The 24,071-nt window shown below is 42.9% G+C and overlaps 1 protein-coding gene across 1 annotated transcript in view; it reads right to left on the bottom strand.

The window, feature by feature from the left end:
- The window catches only part of SYT12 (synaptotagmin 12), a 253,619-nt gene extending 230,031 nt beyond the window's left edge, over nucleotides 1-23,588 (bottom strand). The window contains exon 1 of the mRNA XM_069740532.1: nucleotides 23,470-23,588. The gene's annotated coding sequence lies outside the window, so the exon portion shown is untranslated. The remainder of the gene's footprint in view (nucleotides 1-23,469) is intronic.
- Nucleotides 23,589-24,071: the final 483 nt, after the last annotated feature.

Below are 24,071 nucleotides of genomic sequence, written 5' to 3' on the forward strand. Positions count from 1 at the left end.
CCTGAGTACGCTGATACCCCATATGTGGGGGTAAATCACTGTTTGGGCACATGCCGGGGCTCGGAAGTGAAGTAGTGACGTTTTGAAATGCAGACTTTGATGGAATGCTCTGCGGGCGTCACGTTGCGTTTGCAGAGCCCCTGATGTGGCTTAACAGTAGAAACCCCCCACAAGTGACCCCATTTTGGAAACTAGACCCCCAAAGGAACTTATCTAGATGTGTGGTGAGCACTTTGAACCCCCAAGTGCTTCATAGAAGTTTATAATGCAGAGCCGTGAAAATAATAAATACGTTTTCTTTCCTCAAAAATAATTATTTAGCCCAGAATTTTTTATTTTCCCAAGGGTTACAGGAGAAATTGGACCCCATAAGTTGTTGTCCAGTTTCTCCTGAGTACGCTGATACCCCATATGTGGGGGTAAACCACTGTTTGGGCACATGCCGAGGCTCGGAAGTGAAGTAGTGACGTTTTGAAATGCAGACTTTGATGGAATGCTCTGTGGGCGTCACGTTGCGTTTGCAGAGCCCCTGAGGTGGCTTAACAGTAGAAACCCCCCACAAGTGACCACATTTTAGAAACTAGACCCCACAAGGAACTTAACTAGATGTGTGGTGAGCACTTTGAACCCCCAAGTGCTTCATAGAAGTTTATAATGCAGAGCCGTGAAAATAAAAAATCATTTTTCTTTCCTCAAAAATGTTTTAGCAAGCATTTTTTTAGATTCACAAGGGTAACAGGAGAAATTGGACCCCAGTAATTGTTGCGCAGTTTATCCTGAGTACACTGATACCCCATATGTGGGGGTAAACCACTGTTTGGGCACACGTCGGGGCTCGGAAGTGAGGGAGCACCATTTGACTTTTTGAATACGAGATTGGCTGGAATCAATGGTGGCGCCATTGCGTTTGGAGACCCCTGATGTGCCTAAACAGTGGTAACCCCTCAATTCTACCTCCAACACTAACCCCAACACACCCCTAACCCTAATCCCAACTGTAGCCATAACCCTAATCACAACCCTAACCACAACCCTAATTCCAACCCTAACCCTAAGGCTATGTGCCCACGTTGCGGATTCGTGTGAGATATTTCCGCACCATTTTTGAAAAATCCGCGGGTAAAAGGCACTGCATTTTACCTGCGGATTTTCCGCGGATTTCCAGTGTTTTTTGTGTGGATTTCACCTGCGGATTCCTATTGAGGAACAGGTGTAAAACGCCGCGGAATCCGCACAAAGAATTGACATGCTGCGGAAAATACAACGCAGCGTTTCCGCGCGGTATTTTCTGCACCATGGGCACAGCGGATTTGGTTTTTCATATGTTTACATGGTACTGTAAACCTGATGGAATACTGCGGCGAATCCGCAGCGGCCAATCCGCAGCCAAATCCGCACCGTGTGCACATAGCCTAATTCTAAAGGTATGTGCACACTGCGGAAAACACTGCAGATCCGCAGCAGTTTCCCATGAGTTTACAGTTCAATGTAGACCTATGGGAAACAAAAATCGCTGTACACATGCTGCGGAAAAACTGCACGGAAACGCAGCGGTTTACATTCCGCAGCATGTCACTTCTTTGTGCGGATTCCGCAGCGGTTTTACAACTGCTCAAATAGAAAATCGCAATTGTAAAACCGCAGTGAAATGCGCAGAAAAAAACGCGGTAAATCCGTAGCGGTTTAGCACTGCAGATTTATCAAATCCGCAGCGGAAAAATCCGCAGAGGACCAGAATACGTGTGCACATACCGAAACCCTAACCCTACCCCTACCCCTACCCCTAACCCTACCCCTAACCCTACCCCTAACCCTAACCCTAGCCCTAACCCTACCCCTAACCCTACCCCTAACCCTAACCCTACCCCTAACCCTACCCCTAGCCCTAACCCTACCACTACCCCTAACCCTAACCCTAACCCTATTCTAACAGTGGAAAAAAAAAAATTTCTTTATTTTTTTATTGTCCCTACCTATGGGGGTGACAAAGGGGAAAGGGTCATTTATTATTTTTTTTATTTTGATCACTGAGATATCTATCTCAGTGATCAAAATGCACTTTGGAACGAATCTGCCGGCCGGCAGATTCGGCGGGCGCACTGCGCATGCGCCCGCCATTTTGGAAGATGGCGGCGCCCAGGGAGAAGACGGACGGGACCCCGGCAGGATCGGTAAGTATGATGGGGTGTGGAGGGGACCACGGGGGGGGGGATCGGAGCACGGGGGGAGAATCGGAGCGCGGCAGGCGTGGAACGGAGCACGGGGGGCGTGGAACGGAGCACGGGGGGCTGGAACGGAGCACGGGGGGGCTGGAACGGAGCACGGGGGGGTGGATCGGAATGCAGGGGGGGTGATTGGAGCACGGGGGGGTGATTGGAGCACGGGGGGAGCGGACAAGAGCACGGGGGGGGAGCGAAGCACTGGATGGAGGGGAGCCGGAGCAGTGTACCGGCCAGATCGGGGGGCTGGGGGGGGGGGCGATCGGTGGGGTGGGGTGGGGGCACATTAGTATTTCCAGCCATGGCCGATGATATTGCAGCATCGGCCATGGCTGGATTGTAATATTTCACCCGTTATAATAGGTGAAATATTACAAATCGCTCTGATTGGCAGTTTCACTTTCAACAGCCAATCAGAGCGATCGTAGCCACGAGGGGGTGAAGCCACCCCCCCTGGGCTAAACTACCACTCCCCCTGTCCCTGCAGATCGGGTGAAATGGGAGTTAACCCTTTCACCGGATCTGCAGGGACGCGATCTTTCCATGACGCCACATAGGCGTCATGGGTCGGATTGGCACCGACTTTCATGACGCCTACGTGGCGTCAAAGGTCGGGAAGGGGTTAAACACTTGCGGTCCAATCCAAGTTTACTGTTGCATGCTAGGGGTTTTAGCAGTGGGACCATCTATGATCAGCTTATCAGAACGGAAAACTTCAGTATATAAAAAGCCACATGTGACGTCTTTATTAAAAAGCAGTAAGTGACTCGAGATCGAGGCGAAGGCGGCAAAAATACATTAATTTGTTAATTAAAAGTGAAATTTTAAAATGAAACTGGACATTCATTTTTTTATTCTTAGGTGTCTGTCTTTCTACTTATCTGAGCTCCTAAATATAAAGATATCTGGGTTCTATCTTGTCTACCCGGAAGAACTGTCATGAGCTACCTGACAAACTGCATGAACACTCAATTTATCCTTGAGAGGAAGTAATTCCCGTGGAGATGGCTTAGCATCTAATGACAATGATGGTTGTCAGAGAGAATGATATCCCCACAATACCGCTGCACAGAAATCCAGATAAGTAATCGTGTAATGATTAACCCTCCATCACATACAATATTTGGACTAACGAGTTCACATACAATGTGCCTGTCAGGCGCCTGCTGGAAAAATACCTATAATATCTAATGTTTGCAATTTCAGTGCTCTAAAAGTGATCAGTGACCTTCATAGGGATGTAATAAAAGAGACTACACATAATCAGTTGCAAAAAAAAACATTTACTTAACATAAAACTAATAACTATGAAATACAAACTTTTCAAAACTCCCGCCAAATAGTCCCCAGTTCGACTCTCTCAAAAAAATGTACAAAGAAAATTTTTGAACACAAACTTAATTTTAAGGTACCTTAAGTACTATTAAAAACATATTCAATCAGAAGTAGATGCTGAGGTTTCCCCAGAAAAGTCACACTTGCAGAGCAAATAGCAAGAATTACACACCATTTTTGCATGTGTCAGGCAAATTGCTTTATGACATTTGAGACATTCATAATTTGAAAGCCTTCTGGTTCCGCTTTCCGTTTGGCAGGTGGTGCATCTCTTTCTTTTGTGAGGTGGTGCAGATGGTGACTTTTCACCATCATCTTCTGGGCGGAACCTTTTGAGCAGAACTTGAAGGCGAGAGGGGATACCGATTGTTTTCACGCTTCTCCTGCGTAGCTCTCCAAGTACTAGTTCATGGGCCAATTTTTTCAGATACAATCGTCTACGGAGTGGTTCAAGCTTGTTTTCAAGATAAATTACTTGTGAATTTATACCACCCAAATTCAACATAGCAAAAAATATGACCATTGGCCAGCTTTTGATGTTTCTGCTGACGTTGAAAGTGGAGCACATCTGATCTGCTGTATCCACACCCCCTTTGGTGGCATTGTAAAATGTAATTATCTCCGGTTTTTTTAATGCCCCAGTCCCAGGATCGATGGCAGCATCATCATGAAGTGTTGATAGAAGAAGTACGATTTTTTTGGCATGTGGTACATAGGAAACTAAAGCCTTTCCATTATGGAATGCAAACATACTGCTGTACTGTTGTCTCTCTTTCACACTTACAAACTGTGGCGGCAATTCCCTTTTGTTTTTTCTTACAGTTCCCACATATGACAGCTTCTGAATTTTCAGATAATCAATCAGATCACAACTTGTAAACCACTTTCCTCTCCTAAATCCTCATTCAGTGTGAGGTCTCTATCATCTAACAGCATGTTTGTTACTTCCTCAACATCAAGTTGTTTGGATAAATTGTACATTTTCCTCTCCATTTCAGCAGATAATCTGAAGCAAGAGAAGGAATATGTTAGGGAACTACTGTATATGCCTGAGCAGCACACTTTCTTTTATAAAATCTCCCTTATTTCTATGAAATACCCTCACATTTTGTGCTATACATTCATAAAACAAGCTAAATAAACTATTGTGATGAATAAAAACATAAAATACCAACCTTACTGAATGTGACGTATTCACATACAATGAGCCTGAGAGATCTGTGCAGCTATATCCTCTCCCCTGAAGCTCTGAAATCCAACTGTGATATCAGGTTTCACAGACCTTCAAGAGACAGGAGACTACCTGGAGGGAGGGGGTTTCCTCACAATCTGGTGAGGAAGGAGAAATGAAAGTAAAAGAGAAGCGCCTGTCAGATCAGTTGTATGTGACGGAGGGTTAAGAAATTATGACAAAAGGGGTGACTCCAGAGACTTTTGCAAATTTTCTCTTCATATAGGAAGAGGACTAGAAATCTAGTGCCACCAATAGGAAGTAGCAATCCATGGAGGTGGAAACATTATGTTTTGGGGGTGTTTCTCTGCTATGGGCACAGGACTACTTCACCACATCAATGGGAAAATGGAAGGAGCCATGTACCGTAAAATCCTCAGTGACAACCTCCTTCCCTCCACCAGGACATTAATAATGGGTCGTGGCTGGGTCTTCCAGCAAGGGAATGACCCAAAACATACAGCCAAGGCAACAAAGGAGTGGCTCAAAATCCATTTTTTTATTGATAGACTGGGTGATTCTGAAAGCGGTGATACCAAATATGTATAGGTTTGATTTTTTTTTATTGTTCTATTTTGAATGGGGCGAAAGGGGGTGATTTAAACTTTTATTTTTTTATTATTTTTTTATTGTTTATTTAAACTTTTATTACTTTTGCCATGCTTCAATAGCCTCCATGGGAGGCTAGAAACTGGCATAGCTTGATCGGCTCTGCTACATAGCAGCGATCATCAGATCGCCCCTATGTAGTAGATTTACTGCATTGCTATGAGCGTTGAACTCAGGGTGGCGCTCACAGCAATCCGGCATCAACAACCAAAGAGGTCTTCAATAGACCTCTGGTTGTCATGCCGATGCATCACTGACCCCCGATCACATGACGGGGTTAGCAATGCACTCATTTCCGGCCCAATGGCTGGAAGCGCTAGTTAAATGCTGCTGTCAGCGTTTGACAGCGACATTTAACTAATTAATAGCGGCGGATGGATCGTGAATCCACCCGCTGCTATTGCAGGCACATGTCAGCTGTTCAAAATAGTTGGCATGTCCCAGCTTTGATGCAGGCTCACCACCAGCCAGCATCAAAGCGGGGGTTCTGACCTCGGACGTACTATCCCGTCCGAGGTCAGAAAGGGGTTAAGTAACTTAAGTCTTGTTTGCCAGAGGGATCAAATACTTATTTCTCACTGTAGAATGCAAATAAATTTATATAATTTATACAATGTGATTTTCTGGATTTTAGTTTTGATATTCTATCTCTCAATGTTAAAATTAACCTACCCTTAAAATTATAGACTGTTCATGTCTTTGTCAGTGGGCAAACTTACAAAATCAGCAAGGGATCAAATACTTATTGCCCCCACTGTACCTTTGGCTTCTGACATTCCAAACTGATTCAGAATTAAGTAGATTTTTACACTTTGGTTTAGAAGATAGCTTCCATCATATTCTCTTTGGCCTGGATTCCTAGATAATATGTCTCATTTCCAAGGTCTTTAGTTGCAAAATGCTGATTCAGAATTTTAGCCACCTTTGCAATTTTTGTTTCCTCTTGATTAACCGTCTACATATAAGAGAATATACATCCAATTTCCGTCTGTACATTTTGTATATAAACACAGATCTGCTTGACCTCTTTTAAATCCTTCTTCATAGTAAGACTTTGTTCATTTTGGTGTTCCATGCTTTAGCCAATTGCTTAAGACGGTAGAGAGATTTTTGCAGTTTGCAAACAAGATTCTCTTCACAATGATTTAACCCTCAAGTGGAGTCATGTACAAGTCATCTTCAATGTCACCATTTAAAAAGGGAGTTTTGATTTCCAAATATCTGACAAACGTGTCTTGTACAGCAGCTGTGGCCATTAGAGTCCTGTACGTGGTCTGCTTAGGCTACTTTCACACTTCCGTCTTTTGTCCTCCGTCGCAATCCGTCATTATGGGCAAAAAAACGATCCTGCAAATGTGCTTGCAGGATGCATTTTTTGCCCATAGACTTGTATTAGCGATGGATCGCGACGGATGGTCACACGTCGCATCCATCGTGCGATGGATCCATCGTGTTTTTGCGGACGCGACACACAAAAAAACGTTCAATGTAACTTTTTTTGTGCGACGTGTCCGCCATTTCCGACCGTGCATGCGTGCCGGAACTCCGCCCCCTCCTCCCCGCTCATCACAATGGGCAGCGGATGCGTTGTAAAACTGCATCCGCTGCCCACGTTGTGCTAAATTTAGCATAACGTCTGTCGGTACGTCAGGCCGACGGTTTGCGATGGCCCCGTACCGACGGAAGTGTGAAAGTAGCCTTAACTGGAGAAAATGCGGCAAGATAATCTTCACCATATTTCTGAAAATATCCTTTGCCTATCAATCTTGCTTTAAATCTTTGAACCTTGCGTTCAGATTCATACTTGTCATGAAACTCTGCTTATTGTGACCTTGTTCGTTTCTGGGTGCAGGATTATATATCCTTTATGGTTTTCACTGTATCCCTCCAGAATATCCTCTTTTGCATAAGATTCCCACTTGGTAAATTTTTTGGGGGGAATATGTACAAATATTTTAATTACAATTATTCTTGGCATGCTCCCAAATTTATTATATACTTCAGCGAGATATATTTCAATTTTTTCTGTAACATCATATTTGCTGACAAGCAGATAGACAACTGTATATCTTGAATAACACTGGTCTACAAAAAAAAACAAATTTTCTGGCATGGACTTTAAGAACAGTTTTAGACTAATTTGAGGGTGCTGAATTCAAATCTGATCTTATAATTTCTCTATCACATCACGTTTTTGCGCTACTGGTATATAGCCCATTTTCATGAATTCCATGATAAATATAAGTAGTGTATGAAAAGTGCCGGTTTATACGGTTCACTAAGGTAAATTTAGTTTTCATTTAGTCTCCCAATAAATGTGAGAATATCTTTGTTTTCTTTGAACATGCATAATTCCCATTTGTTATGATAACACCCTTGTTTTCTGTGCTACTGGGATAGTAGAGCTACAGCAGAGCATTGGATGAAAACTGAATGGCCTCAGCGACAGAGTTTGGCATCTGGCGATAAGAATGTCATCCATGATCCTCTAGTGGACGAGCGGTAACTCTCCACCTGCTGCTGGTGGCACCGGAAGGTGCGTGCTTACCCTCTGGAGCGTACGGAGGGCTTCCGGCCCCAGCTAGCACCAACGTGTGAGTCTTGTGCTCCGGTCCTCTGGAATGCGGCCAGCTTCTTAGCAACCCAGTACATGCCTTCTTGCACTAGGTATGTAAACAAATTGCAAACAGGCATTCAACTGCATTTCTAACTATATTGTGCAACAGGATTGTAGCACACGTGAGCGCAATATAAGGAGGTGTTGTCTTTTTGTGTGTAAACTATTGTGTGGGCACGCATACCAGTGTTGTTTACGGAGTGGTGCTTATGACCTTTTAGGACAACGGAGTTGCTAATTTTGGGATTAGCCTCAGGCACTCGTAGCACGGTATTTATTTTTCATTCAGTGCATATAGTTTTTGCACATTAGCTGATACAACTCATATTTGATTTTTCCTTCTGCTAGTGAGTGACCTTTTGAGATGATACATATGTCATCTTAAAATGTAAGTTCATTTCCTTGTCTTGTGAGTTTCTTCACAGATAACAGATTGATTTCATGACTAGGTACATAGAGCACGTACTTTACTGGGATCTTTCTGCTTTGTGTTGGGGAGACTTGGCAATTAATATAAACATCTCCTATTCCCTCTGAATCTATATACTGACCATTAGCCAACATCACTTTCTCTGACTTACTTTGGAGAAGGTTAGAGAAGCTTCTGTCATTAGTCATTTGACTAGTTTCCCCAGAGTCTATACACCATGCATGCTTTAATGTACAGTACTTGCATTAACAGACAAGACACAGTTTCTGAACTTGAAGTGTCATATCCTTCAATAATGGCATTTTTAACCATTTGATGATTATTTTGCTTTTCCAGCTGATTCATTCTAGACTTCCAGACTCTGCAGTCAGCCTCTAGGTGCCCTGATTTCTTGCAGGCAAAACACTTACATATTTCCTTCAAATTACTTTTATTTTTTGGGTAGATCTTGGGTATTTAAAGCGGATGCTTTGGATACCCCACTACTGATTACACTTTTTATCTGTCGCATATAATTATCTACAAGCTTTGCTCTGTCGTACTCTAATGTATGCCCCACAGGTGCTAAATGATTTCAAGAGCATTTGTTATGCAATCCTGCATATCTTGGCCCTTGTTTAGATTAGACTGATACAGCTTTCTTATTAAATCGAGCTAATTGCTGATATTTATCATTTCATGCACTTTCTGCAGCTGTTCCCACATTTCTTTTGCAATTTCACATTTACATACATGCACAATCTGATCATCACCTACGGTATACTGTGGGAAATAGTGCTTTGTGCTTTTTGATCCTTCGCTACACAATCTTCTAGTAGTGGATCAGGTCTAGATTCCTGCAAGTATTTCCACGTACCATACCTTCTCTTATTAGCAGCATCTTTACCTTGACTTTCCAGGAATGGTACTTCTAGTTAGACAGATTTGGCACTGTGAACTTCACAGAGTTGCTACTTGCATCCATCTTTGCTTCTTCTTGTTAGTACACTGATGTTCTCACTTCTATGGGCTGTTTTCTGGATCTTTGGGTTTCTGGGTCCCTTGGTCTCTGGACCCATAACCTGCTGGCAGCGGATAAATCTCTGTACCGTCCAGACATTCAACAGTGAATATATTTTTATTCAGGAACAAAGATAACACAGCTTACAAATGGTATTTCTTATAGCTTAGAATCATAGCATCTTTTCTGTCAGCTTGAAACATGAAAGTAAAATGTGCTTCAGCTACACACACAGCGAGAAGGAACTTCCTGATTTTGCTTTACAATGTATTATTGGAAATACACTACTGCTGGAGACAGAACACCATGCACTAGTAAATAGTAGCTGCTGCCCTATCTACTATATAATTGTCTAAGGGTCACTTCCATCTTTCTGTCTGTCTTTCTGTCTGTCACGGGTATTCATTGGTCGCGGCCTCTGTCTGTCATGGAATCCAAGTCGCTGATTGGTCGTGGCAAAACGCCCATGACCATTGCCACGACCAATCAGCGAAGGGCGAAGTCCGGCGGCAACATGGCCGATCCTTCCTCCCCGCAGTCAGTGCCCCCTCCATACTCCCCTCCGGTCACCGCTCACACAGGGTTAATGGCAGCGTTAACCGACCGCGCTATGCCACGGTGTAACGCACTCGGTTAACGCTGCTATTAACCCTGTGTGACCAACGTTTTACTATTGATGCTGCCTATGCGGCATCAATAGTAAAAAGATCTAATGTTAAAAATAATTTAAAAAATAAAAAATCGTTATATACTCACCGTCCGTCGGCCTTTTATCGCTCGCGACGCTCCGGTAACCGGTCCATGCTGCGATCTCGCGAGATGATGACATAGCGGTCTCGCGAGACCGCTACGTCATCATCTCACGAGACCGCAATGCACTCTTGAGATCGGAGCGCGCGACGAGAGTCGGGAACTGCTTGGAGTGGATCCGGGGGCTCCGGAAGGTGAGTATATAACTATTTTTTATTTTAATTCTTTTTTTTAACAGGGATATGATGCCCACATTGCTATATACTACGTGGGCTGGGCAATATACTACATGGGCTGTGAAATATACTACATGGGCTGTGCTATATAATATAGTACGTGACTGGGCAATATACTATGTGGCTGGGCAATATACTACGTAACTGGGCAATATACTACATGGCTGGGCAATATACTACGTAACTGGGCAATATACTACATGGCTGGGCAATATACTACATGGCTGGGCAATATACTACGTGACTGGGCAATATACTACGTGGCTGGGCAATATACTACGTAACTGGGCAATATACTATATGGCTGGGCAATATACTATGTGGCCGGGCAATATACTACGTGACTGGGCAATATACTACGTGGCTGGGCAATATACTACGTCACTGGGCAATATACTACATCATTAGGCAATATACTACGTGGCTGGGCAATATACTACATGGCTGGGCAATATACTACATCACTGGGCAATATACTACGTTACTGGGCAATATACTACGTGGCTGGGCAATATACTACGTGGCTGGGCAATATACTACATGGCTGGGCAATATACTACGTGGCTGGGCAATATACTATGTAACTGGGAAATATACTACGTAACTGGGCAATATACTACGTGGCTGGGCAATATAGTACGTGACTGGGCAATATACTATGTGGCCGGGCAATATACTACGTGATTGGGCAATATACTATGTGGCCAGGCAATATACTATGTGACTGGGCAATATACTATGTGGCCGGGCAATATAGTACGTGGCCGGGCAATATAGTACGTGACTGGGCAATATACTACGTGGCTGGGCAATATACTACGTGACTGGGCAATATACTACGTCACTGGGCGAATATACTACGTCACTGGGCAATATATTACGTCACTGGGCAATATACTATGTTACTGGGCAATATACTACGTGGCTGGGCAATATACTACGTGACTGTGCAATATACTACGTAACTCGGCAATATATTACGTGGCCGGGCAATATACTACATGGCTAGGCAATATACTACGTCACTGGGCAATATACTACGTTACTGGGCAATATACTACGTGGCTGGGCAATATACTACGTGGCTGGGCAATATACTACGTGGCTGGTCAATATACTACGTGGCTGGGCAATATATTATGTGACTGGGCAATATACTACGTAACTCGGCAATATACTACGTGGCTGGGTAATATACTACATGGCTGGACAATATACTACGTCACTGGACAATATACTACGTTACTGGGCAATATACTACGTGGCTGGGCAATATACTACGTGACTGGGCAATATACTACGTGGCTGGGCAATATACTATGTAACTGGGCAATATACTACGTGGCTGGGCAATATACTACTTGGCTGGGCAATATACTACGTGACTGGGCAATATACTACGTGGCTGGGCAATATACTATGTGGCTGGGCAATATACTATGTAACTGGGCAATATACTACGTGGCTGGGCAATATACTACTTGGCTGGGCAATATACTACGTGACTGGGCAATATACTACATGGCTGGGCAATATACTACGTGGCTGGGCAATATACTACGTAACTGGGAAATATACTACGTAACTGGGCAATATACTACATGGCTGGGCAATATACTATGTGACTGGGCAATATACTACGTAACTGGGCAATATACTACGTGGCTCGGCAATATACTACATGGCTGTGCTATGTACTATGTGGACATGCATATTCTAGAATACCCGATGCGTTAGAATCGGGCCACCATCTAGTATCCAATAATAATAAGCAGGATTCCAACAAGAACCAATGCAATCAAGTCTATGCTCCCTGCTAATATATCCAGCGGCGACACTTGCTCCTACAACTTATATGCTTGCTGATAGATAATCATTGTATACTAAGCAATCTCATCTTTGGGATTTAAGTGATCCAAAGACCTGGTAGAGTTTTCTACATTACTTATTATTGTCATACTTTGCTTATATATCGCTATTAATTCTGCAGCACGTTGCAGACATCATCACTGTCCCCAATTGGACATCAGTATGCCTTTGGTGTGTAGGAAACTAATGCAAACATAGGGAAAGCATATAAACTCCATGCAGATCGGACCTCAGGACCCAAAACCCCAGTGCTACAAAGCAACAGTGTTAACCACTGAGGCACCGCGCTTACCTGAGGCAATCCTAATATCATGTACCCTTATGAGGCGCGTGTTTGGCTACAGTTCACCCTAGTGGTCCCTCATGTTGTAGGAGCAGGCTTGGACTGGCCCTCAGGAGAACAAGGGAATCCTCCGGTGGGCCCCTGTACAAGAGTGGGCCACCACCCTCTTATATAAGCAGTGTTTTGCACTGTTTGCTTGGATCACTATGTAAGGACAACGGCAGCATCTTATTCATTTAACAATCTCCTCAGTTATTATATAAATTTGTGTTTGAGGATAATGTCACACTTGCATGTAGCTGAAAAGTGGGGCCCTGGAGTTGGTTACTGGTGGGTTCTTGGCACCCCATTCTGACATTGTCTAGGAGTATGACCTACATACCAAATGCTATAATGTAACATAATGTGACGTAATGTAATGTATAGTAGCTGTTGCCGCTCACAGTGAAGCTCTACCTCCTTTCTTACAGTCCTGACTCCGGAGCAGCTAATCTGCCTGGTATTGTGCAGCAATGGGAATGTATCATAGATCAGCTCCCATAGAATCTGTGGCGGCAGACAAGAGCACAAGTATCCTACAGGGTGCAGCTATCAGACAGGAACATGGGACAATCCAGCCGGGTGATCACAGCAAATTACTGTCACAATAAGGCTACGTTCACATTAGCGTTGCGCCGCCCTGCGTCGGTGACGCAACGCGCGACGCACGGAAAAACGCGCGCAAACACGCGCGCGTTTTGCGACGCGTGCGTCGTTTTTGACGAAAATCGGACGCACAGAAAATGCAACTTGTTGCATTTTCTTGCGTCCGACGCTAGCGTCGGAAACGACGCACGTGGCGAAAAACGCCACCCAAAAAACGCACGCGTCCCCTATGTTAAACATAGGGGCGCGTCGCCGCTGCGTCGCCGCTGCGTCGCCGACGCAACAGCGGCGCAACGCTAATGTGAACGTAGCCTAACAAGCTCAGCTTCTCCAACTTCTTGCAGGATATGTGTATTTTAATAGATTTACTGACCTCGAACTGCAGCAGTGCACTGTGTATGTGCTTATGTAACAGGCTGCATTACACTGTGACTATAGATCCAGTGCATAGATGGATAATATATGGAAGGATGGCTAGAGACAGATATATAGAAGGTAGCTAACGAGATACGAGACAGATGGACATAGGGATAGATGATTGATAGATAGATAGATAGATAGATAGATAGATAGATAGATAATAGGTAGATAGATAGATAGATAGATAGATAATAGGTAGATAGATAGATAGATAGATAGATAATAGGTAGATAGATAGATAATAGGTAGGTAGATAGATAGATAGATAGATAGATAGATAGATAGATAGATAGATAGATAGATAGATAGATAGATAATGGATGATAGATAGATAGATAGATAGATAGATAGATAGATAGATAGATAATAGGTAGATAGATAGATAGATAATAGGTAGATAGATAGATAGATAATAGGTAGATAGATAGATAGATAATAGGTAGATAGATAGATAGATAATAGGTAGATAGATGATAGATAGATAGATAATGGATGATAGATAGATAGATAGATAGATAGATAGATAGATAGATAGATAGATAGATAGATAGATAGATAGATAGATAATAGATGATAGATAGATAATAGATGATAGATAGATGACCTCCGAGTATTTTTTAGTGCTCGGAGATTTAGTTTTTCTTACTGCAGCTGAATGATTTACATCTGTTAGCCAGCATAAGTACATGTGGGGATTCCCTAGAAACCAGGCAACCCCCACATGTACTTATGCTGGCTAAGGCTACGTTCACATTAGCGTTCCGCTAATGTGCGTCGCTGTTGCGTCGGCGACGCAGCGGCGACGCGCCCCTATGTTTAACATAGGGGATGCGTGCGTTTTTTTGGTTGTGTTTTTCGACACGTGCGTAGTTTCCGACGCTAGCGTCGGACGCAAGAAAATGCAACAAGTTGCATTTTTCGTGCGTCCGATTTTCGTCAAAAAACGACGCACGCGTCGCAAAACGCAGCGTTTTTGCGCGCGTTTTTTGTGCGTCGAGCGTTGCGTCACCGTTGCGTCGCCGACGCACCGGCGCGCAACGCTAATGTGAACGTAGCCTAACAGATGTAAATTATTCAGCTGCGACAATAAAAACTAAATCTCCAAGCACTAAAAAATACTCGGAGGTCACCCGAGCGTGCTCAGGAAAATCCGAGCAACGAGTATATTCGCTCATCACTAATAGATAGATGATAGATAGATAGATAGATAGATAGATAGATAGATAGATAGATAGATAGATAGATAGATAATGGATGATTGATAGATAGATAGATAGATAGATAGATAGATAGATAGATAGATAGATAGATAATAGAGATAGATAGCTAGATAGATAGATAGATAGATAGATAGATAGATAGATAGATAGATAGATAGATAGATAGATAGATAGATAATGGATGATAGATAGATAGATAGATAGATAGATAGATAGATAGATAGATAGATAGATAATAGATAGATAATGGATGATAGATAGATAGATAGATAGATAGATAGATAGATAGATAGATAGATGATAGATAGATAGATAATGGATGATAGATAGATAGATAGATTGATAGATAGATAATGGATGATAGATAGATAGATAGATAGATAGATAGATAGATAGATAGATAATGGATGATAGATAGATAGATAGATGATAGATAGATAGATAGATAGATAGATAGATAGATAGATAGATAGATAGATAGATAGATAGATAATGGATGATAGATAGATAGATTGATAGATAGATAGATAATGGATGATAGATAGATAGATAGATAGATAGATAGATAGATAGATAGATAGATAGATAGATAGATAGATAGATACAGCTCTGGCAACAATTTAGAGACCACAGCAAAATGTTCAGTTTGTCTGATTTTTTTCTTTATAGGTATATTTAAAAATGTAAGCAGTTCTTCTTTGATGGCTTGTGACTATCCATCTTCTTCTTGTTTACATTCCAGAGGTTTTCAATGGAGTTCAGGTCTGGAGATTGGGCTGGCCATGACAGGGATTTGATGTGGTGGTCCTTCATCCACGCCTTGATTGACCAAGCTGTGTGTCATGGCGCATTGTCCTGCTGAAAACCAGTTCTCAGAGTTGGGGAATATTGCCTGAGCAGAAGGAATCAGCTGTTTTTCCAGGATAACCTGGTATGCGGCTTGATTCATACGTCCTTTGCAAAGATTAACCTGCCCAATTCCAGCCTTGCTGAAGCATCTTCAGATCAACACCTGGTCATTAAATGGTTAGATGGAGACCTGGAGAGGCGTACAAGGCAGTGTCTTGCACCCACTGTGAAATTTGGTGGAGGATCGGTGATGATCTGGGGATGCTTCAGCAAGGCTGGAATTGGGCAGGTTGTTATTTACAAAGGACGTATGAATCAAGCTGCATACAAGGTTATCCTGGAAAAAAACAGTAGATTCCTTCTGCTCAGGCAATGTTCCCCAACTCTGAGGACTGGTTTTTCCAGGAGGACAATGCGCCCTGCCACACAGTTAGGTCAATGAAGGTGTGGATAAAGGACCACCATCAAATCCCTGTCATGGCCAGCCCAATCCCCAGACCTGAACCCCATTGAAAACCTCTGGAATGTAATCAAGAGGATGATGGGTAGTCACAAGCCATCAAACAAAGAAGAACTGCTTAAATGTTTGTACCAGGAGTGGCATAAGGTCACCCAAAAGCAGTGTGAAAGACTGGTGGAAAGCATGCCAAGACGCATGAAAGCTGTGATTAACAATCATGGTTATTCCACAAAATATTGATTTCTGAACTCTTCCTGAGTTAAGACATTAGTATTGTTGTTTCTAAATGATTATGAACTTTTTTTTTGCATTATTTGAGGTCTGCAAGCAATGCGTTTTTTTGTTATTTTGACCTTTTCTCACTTTCAGAAAACAAATACTAAATTTATTGCTTGGAACTTCGGAGACGTTGTCAGAAGTTTATAGAATAAAATAACAATTTACAATTTACTCAAAAATATACCTATAAAGAGAAAAATCAGACAATCTGAACATTTTGCAGTGGTCTCTTAATTTTGACCACAGCTGTAGATAATAGATAGAGAGAGATAGATAGATAGATAAATAGATATGGTTGGATGGATAGATGGATAGATATGGTTGGATGGATAGATAGATGGATAGATAATAGATAGACAAAATAAGAACAGCACAGATAAGAGCTATTTGGGTGCAGAGCCCCCCAAGTAATTACCAAACCTCTAAAATAAATCCAAAGATTGGAGGCAGCACACCATTCAAGTGAAAAAAGCTTCTTATTTAATGGCCGAACCTGATGATGTTTCGGTTCCTTAGTGGGAACCTTTCTCAAGCATTACAATGGTGCACACACATGATATTAAAGGGAACCTGTCACCCCGTTTTTTGAGATTGAGATATAAATACTGTTAAATAGGGCCTGTGCTGTGCGTTACTATAGTGTATGTAGTGTACCCTGATTCCCCATGTATGCTGAGAAATACATTACCAAAGTCGCCGTTTTCGCCTGTCAATCAGGCTGGTCAGGTCGGGTGGGCGTGTTCACAGCGCTCTTTTCTTCCCCAGCTTTCCGTTGGTGGCGTAGTGGTGTGCGCATGTCCAAGGTCCGAATTCCCTGCGCCCACGTGAAGACACAGCGCGCGATCTGCGCTGTCATCCCTTTCATCGGTGGGGGCGGCCATCTTCCTGGGGCCGCGCGTGCACAGATAGAGTGCTCTGCTGCACGGGGCTTCAGGAAAATGGCCGCGGGATGCCGCGCGTGCGTAGAAGAGATCGCGGCGGCCATTTTCCCAAAGCCGAGTTTGCATCTCGGCTTTGGGAAAATGGCCGCCGCGATCTCTTCTGCGCACGCGCGGCATCCCGCGGCAATTTTCCTGAAGCCCCGTGCAGCAGAGCACTCTATCTGCGCACGCGCGGCCCCAGGAAGATGGCCGCCCCCACCGATGAAAGGGATGACAGCGCAGATCGCGCGCTGTGTCTTCACGTGGGCGCAGGGAATTCGGACCTTGGACATGCGCACACCACTACGCCACCAACGGAAAGCTGGGGAAGAAAAGAGCGCTGTGAACACGCCCACCCGACCTGACCAGCCTGATTGACAGGCGAAAACGGCGACTTTGGTAATGTATTTCTCAGCATACATGGGGAATCAGGGTACACTACATACACTATAGTAACGCACAGCACAGGCCCTATTTAACAGTATTTATAGCTCAATCTCAAAAAACGGGGTGACAGGTTCCCTTTAAGCTGTGCACATGATTAGCAGCATTTAACTACAATCGTGTATAAGGAGCATAATACAGGTACATACAACAGCATATTCAGATGTTCGGCGTGCATGAAAGTCCCATAGTACTAGTGACAAATAAAGTGCGGTGCTTTGTGCTAGACATATACGCTGCACTAGTATCACTGGTTTACATTAATATGCAATAGTATAACAGCTGATTGTATTTAATCAATTCGCATTAATTCAGATAGTTAGATTGATCCTGATATAAACATATATATAGTATAGTGCACGGAGGGGGCATCTTGGGCTACCAGAGGAGAGCCCCATATTCTGGAGCCTACATGAAGGACAGTTCTCATCTCTGGGAGGCTTCCAGGCATCCATCAAAATCAATGGACTCTCACTGATTTCAACAGTCACAGTGCAATGCTTTGGTTTGCAGAGGGAAAACAATAACGTTGAGGATCCCCCAACAACTACAAGGGTGCAACTGGACACCCCCACAGAAGAAGCCTGTGGCATCATGGTAGAATTATTATGTAAAAAGGGGCCGCTAACCCTTCAATTAACCAAGTCAATGAGATTATCACCCTAATGCCTCTATAGGGGATATGATCAAATTGAAGTTCATTAAAGAGACAATCATTGAAGATGATCAGATGCAGTGTAAAAATGACACAACACACACAGGTATAAACATACACAAATATATACACAGGTACAGGGACACATACACATACACACACAGGTTATATACACACACACAGGTATATACATACACACACATACACACACAGGTATATACATACACACACATGTACACACAGCTATACACACACACATACACACACAGGTATATACATACACACATACACACACAGGTATATACATACACACATACACACACAGGTATATACATACACACATACACACACAGGTATATACATACACACACATGCACACACATACACACACACAGGTATATACATACATACACAAAGATACACACACAGGTATATACATTCACACAGGCACACACAGGTATATACATTCACACAGGCACACACAGGTATATACATACACACATGCACACACAGGTATATACATACACACACATGCACACACATACACACACACACAGATATATACATACATACACAAAGATACACACACAGGTATATACATTCACACAGGCACACACAGGTATATACATACACACACATGCACACACATACACACACACAGATATATACATACATACACAAAGATACACACACAGGTATATACATTCACACAGGCACACACAGGTATATGCATACACACAGGCACACACAGGTATATGCATACACACAGGCACACACAGGTATATACATACACACATGCACACACAGGTATATACATACACACACATGCACACACATACACACACACAGATATATACATACATACACAAAGATACACACACAGGTATATACATTCACACAGGCACACACAGGTATATACATACACACAGACACACACAGGTATATACATACACACATGCACACACAGGTATATACATACACACACATGCACACACATACACACACTCACAGATATATACATACATACACAAAGATACACACACAGGTATATACATTCACACAGGCACACACAGGTATATACATACACACACATGCACACACATACACACACACAGATATATACATACATACACAAAGATACACACACAGGTATATACATTCACACAGGCACACACAGGTATATGCATACACACAGGCACACACAGGTATATACATACACAAAGATACACACACAGGTATATACATTCACACAGGCACACACAGGTATATACATACACAAAGATACACACACAGGTATATGCATACACACAGGCACACACAGGTATATACATACACAAAGATACACACACAGGTATATGCATACACACAGACACACACAGGTATATGCATACACACAGGCACACACAGGTATATACATACACAAAGATACACACACAGGTATATACATTCACACAGGCACACACAGGTATATGCATACACACAGGCACACACAGGTATATACATTCACACAGACACACACAGGTATATGCATACACACAGGCACACACAGGTATATACATACACATAGATACACACACAGGTATATACATTCACACAGGCACACACAGGTATATGCATACACACAGGCACACACAGGTATATACATACACAAAGATACACACACAGGTATATACAGTGGGGCAAAAAAGTATTTAGTCAGTCAGCAATAGTGCAAGTTCCACCACTTAAAAAGATGAGAGGCGTCTGTAATTTACATCATAGGTAGACCTCAACTATGGGAGACAAACTGAGAAAAAAAAATCCAGAAAATCACATTGTCTGTTTTTTTAACATTTTATTTGCATATTATGGTGGAAAATAAGTATTTGGTCAGAAACAAACAATCAAGATTTCTGGCTCTCACAGACCTGTAACTTCTTCTTTAAGAGTCTCCTCTTTCCTCCACTCATTACCTGTAGTAATGGCACCTGTTTAAACTTGTTATCAGTATAAAAAGACACCTGTGCACACCCTCAAACAGTCTGACTCCAAACTCCACTATGGTGAAGACCAAAGAGCTGTCAAAGGACACCAGAAACAAAATTGTAGCCCTGCACCAGGCTGGGAAGACTGAATCTGCAATAGCCAACCAGCTTGGAGTGAAGAAATCAACAGTGGGAGCAATAATTAGAAAATGGAAGACATACAAGACCACTGATAATCTCCCTTGATCTGGGGCTCCACGCAAAATCCCACCCCGTGGGGTCAGAATGATCACAAGAACGGTGAGCAAAAATCCCAGAACCACGCGGGGGGACCTAGTGAATGAACTGCAGAGAGCTGGGACCAATGTAACAAGGCCTACCATAAGTAACACACTACGCCACCATGGACTCAGATCCTGCAGTGCCAGACGTGTCCCACTGCTTAAGCCAGTACATGTCCGGGCCCGTCTGAAGTTTGCTAGAGAGCATTTGGATGATCCAGAGGAGTTTTGGGAGAATGTCCTATGGTCTGATGAAACCAAACTGGAACTGTTTGGTAGAAACACAACTTGTCGTGTTTGGAGGAAAAAGAATACTGAGTTGCATCCATCAAACACCATACCTACTGTAAAGCATGGTGGTGGAAACATCATGCTTTGGGGCTGTTTCTCTGCAAAGGGGCCAGGACGACTGATCCGGGTACATGAAAGAATGAATGGGGCCATGTATCGTGAGATTTTGAGTGCAAACCTCCTTCCATCAGCAAGGGCATTGAAGATGAAACGTGGCTGGGTCTTTCAACATGACAATGATCCAAAGCAAACCGCCAGGGCAACGAAGGAGTGGCTTCGTAAGAAGCATTTCAAGGTCCTGGAGTGGCCTAGCCAGTCTCCAGATCTCAACCCTATAGAAAACCTTTGGAGGGAGTTGAAAGTCCGTGTTGCCAAGCGAAAAGCCAAAAACATCACTGCTCTAGAGGAGATGTGCATGGAGGAATGGGCCAACATACCAACAACAGTGTGTGGCAACCTTGTGAAGACTTACAGAAAACGTTTGACCTCTGTCATTGCCAACAAAGGATATATTACAAAGTATTGAGATGAAATTTTGTTTCTGACCAAATACTTATTTTCCACCATAATATGCAAATAAAATGTTAAAAAAACAGACAATGTGATTTTCTGGATTTTTTTTTCTCAGTTTGTCTCCCATAGTTGAGGTCTACCTATGATGTAAATTACAGACGCCGCTCATCTTTTTAAGTGGTGGAACTTGCACTATTGCTGACTGACTAAATACTTTTTTGCCCCACTGTACATTCACACAGGCACACACAGGTATATGCATACACACAGGCACACACAGGTATATACATACACAAAGATACACACACAGGTATATACATTCACACAGGCACACACAGGTATATGCATACACACAGGCACACACAAGTATATACATTCACACAGGCACACACAGGTATATGCATACACACAGGCACACACAGGTATATACATACACAAAGATACACACACAGGTATATACATTCACACAGGCACACACAGGTATATGCATACACACAGACACACACAGGTATATACATACACACATGCACACACAGGTATATACATTCACACAGGCACACACAGGTATATACATACACACAGACACACACAGGTATATACATATATACATGCACACACAGGTATATCCATACACACATGCACACACAGGTATATACATATATACAGGCACACACACAGGTATATACATACAGACATGCACACACAGGTATATACATAACTACATGCACACACAGGTATATACATACACACAGATACACACAGGTATATACATATATACATGCACACACAGGTATATACATAACTACATGCACACACAGGTATATACATACACACAGATACACACAGGTATATACATATATACATGCACACACAGGTATATAAATACACACAGGCACACACACACAGGTATATACATACAGACATGCACACACAGGTATATACATAACTACATGCACACACAGGTATATACATACACACACACACACATACACACACATACACACACAGGTATATACATACATACACAAAGATACACACACAGGCATATACATACACAGATACACACACATGTATACACATACACACAGGTATACACTTACACACACAGGTATATACATACACAGATACACACACAGGTATATACATACACAGATACACACACATGTATACACATACACACAGGTATACACTTACACACACAGGTATATACATACACAGATACACACACAGGTATATACATACACAGATACACACACAGGTATACACATACACACAGATATACACACAGCTACACACAGGTATACACTTACACACACAGGTATATACATACATACACAGATACACACACAGGTATACACATACACACAGATACATACACTGGTATACACGCACCCACAGATACACACACGGGTACACACAGACACACACAGGTATACATACACACACTGGTACACACAGAGACACACACAGGTATATACATACATACACAGATACATACACTGGTATACACGCACCCACAGATACACACACGGGTACACACAGATAGACACACACAGGTATACATACACACACTGGTACACACAGAGACACACACAGGTACGCACTCACAGTGATGTGCAGATGTTATATGTGTGTACATAGCTTCCATTAATGTGTATATATACTGTATATATTTGCTCTGTCAGCACCATGCTCCACGTTACACTGTGCATATATAGGACCCCTGCAGATCCAGGGCACGCTCAGCCTTGATTAAATACATCATATACATATTGTGTAACCATTATATAAACTATATTACACTGCACCAAAAGCACCTAACTCCATGAAGGAGTCTGTGGTTCCCCTCCTCCAGGTCGGCACCATGCACATTATGTAACAGGAGTCTCACAACAGCCCAAGTTCACACTGACCCAGAAGGAGCCCAGAGGCAGTGAAGGGGTTATTACCTTGCTGAGTTTGCTGCAGGAACAATTAAAGTGCAGCGCTGCTCTTGTCTTCTTACATGTGACTCCTGCCCCAGTGACAGGCTGCCCTCCTGTAGACACCCATGTTGGAGCAGCTGCTGGAGATGTCCTGATCGCTCCCAGCTCTCATATGTGCATCCTGGAGACCTGGGCTGAATGGTGAAGTCCATCCACCAGGATGCTTGTATTGTGGAGACTATGATGATGATGATGCTTCTCACTGCATTCATTCAAGCCCTCCTACTGACTGCAGGAGTCCCACCCCTGAAAGCACTAATGTAGGGAAGCTCAGGAGCATCCTCAGGAAAACACTCTGTACAGGGACATTCCCATCACACTGCTGCACAATGAGTGCTGCACAATGGGTGCTGCACAATGGGTGCTGCACAATGGGTGCTGCACAATGGGTGCTGCACAATGGGTGCTGCACACTGGGATCACTACTGCAGAGTGCTGCTACCAGATGTACTGTGGAGCCTCCATCTGTGTCAGGGGAACCATGTGTCAGCATCCACACATCTATGGGATGCCCTGCAGACTGATCTTACTCATTACCCACACTGCAGATTTTCTGTATTTTCACT

Source organism: Ranitomeya imitator, chromosome 9, assembly GCF_032444005.1.
Source record: "Ranitomeya imitator isolate aRanImi1 chromosome 9, aRanImi1.pri, whole genome shotgun sequence".
NCBI classification, from domain to species: domain Eukaryota; kingdom Metazoa; phylum Chordata; class Amphibia; order Anura; family Dendrobatidae; genus Ranitomeya; species Ranitomeya imitator.